Source organism: Peromyscus leucopus, chromosome 8b (assembly GCF_004664715.2).
Source record: "Peromyscus leucopus breed LL Stock chromosome 8b, UCI_PerLeu_2.1, whole genome shotgun sequence".
In the NCBI taxonomy this organism is placed as follows: Eukaryota; Metazoa; Chordata; class Mammalia; order Rodentia; family Cricetidae; genus Peromyscus; species Peromyscus leucopus.
The window spans coordinates 53,631,692-53,633,282 of NC_051086.1; positions in this window are offsets into that span (position 1 = coordinate 53,631,692).

The window sequence follows — 1,591 nt, forward strand, 5'->3', positions numbered from 1 at the left end:
GGAAAAGGAGTCTCATGTAGGCAGAAACTGGATGACACATTCATGGGAAAAGCCAGGGCATCACAACTTGGGTTCAGAGAACGAGATGGAGACGGTGAGACTCCTAGTGTAGTGTGAGGACTCTGATAAGCCTGAAAGGCAGGGAGGTAAGGGTTCAGTTAGAAAAACTTCTAAGAAATCCTAGTCAGCAAGCAGGGCATGCTGGCATGCACCTGTAATCCCAGCACTTGAAAAGGGGAGGCAGGAGGGTCGAGAGTTCAAAGCCAGCCTGGGCTACATCAGACCCTGTCTCAACAGAACAGAACAGAACAAATAACCAACCATAGTTACCAAAGCAGTCTGAGGTGGGACTCAAATAACAAAGGGTACAAGAGGCAGTTTCAATTGATGTGTTACAGCCTCATGTGTTTAATATGCTCACCTCCAATACTGAATATTATGCTACATATTGAAGGTAGGTGATGCCAGGAGCAGTGGTAGAGGCCTTTAATCCCAGCACTCGGGAGGCAGGTGCAGGCAGATCTCAGAGCTCAAGGCCAGCCTGTTCTACCTAGCAAGCTCCAGGCCAGCCAGACCTACATAATAAGACCCTAACAAACAAACAAAACTGAGTGTAAATGTGAAGTGAACAGCCACTTTGGAACGCTGGCAGCTTCCTACAATGTAGAGCATGCATTTCCTACAGGGTTGCTCACAAGCATCTGTGACTCCAGGTCCAGGGGATCTTCCAACCTCCTGGCCTCTGCAGGCACTGCATGCATGTGGTGTACACACATTCGGGCAAACACTAAGACACACAAAATAAAAAGAAATAAAATCAAAAATGAAGAAGAAATTAACAGTAGAGTCTACATAAATGAGGATATCTGTGTCAATGAGTTACCTTCATATTATAAAGATGCCCATTCTTTCTAAGGTAATCTATAAATAATTTTTGAAAAGAACTTGATACTCATTTTAAAATGTATATAACAGTGAAAAAGTCCATTGAGCAGCTTTGTCAGTTTTGAAAAGGACCATAGGAGGGACTCAGCCTACCCATGTTAGAACACATCACAAAAACCACAGCAAACACTCTAACAGCAGGAATGGGAGGTGCTGGGACCTGGAAGAACAAGGAGGGACCCAGAGCACCCAGATTCTAGGGCATGGGGGGGGGGAGAGGCAGTTTCCAACCACAGCGGCCAGGGCCTCCATGGAGAGAAAAGCAAGCAAGCTGCTCCCACACCGCCCCCCACATACAATGTAAACCCAGGGAATCAAAGGTTAAGAGAAAAGCAAAACTAACTGATGGACTGGAGGAGTCCTTGTGATCTGGGGAACTTCTTCTGTTTTTAAAGAACAATGTATCAAAAGCACTGCTGGAGAAAGAAACACTGGACAGAAGGTGGTGGAGCAGCTGTTAATTCCAGGACTTTGGAGGCAGGGGGATCTCTGAATTTGAGGCCAGCCTGGTCTACAGAGCGAGTTCCAGGACAGCCAGGGCTACACAGAGAAGCCCTGTCTGGAAAAACCAAAGGGGAGGAGAGGAGACAGGGAAGAGTTTATTCTGGGGTTAGAGAGATGGCTCAGCGGCTAAGAACTCTGTCTT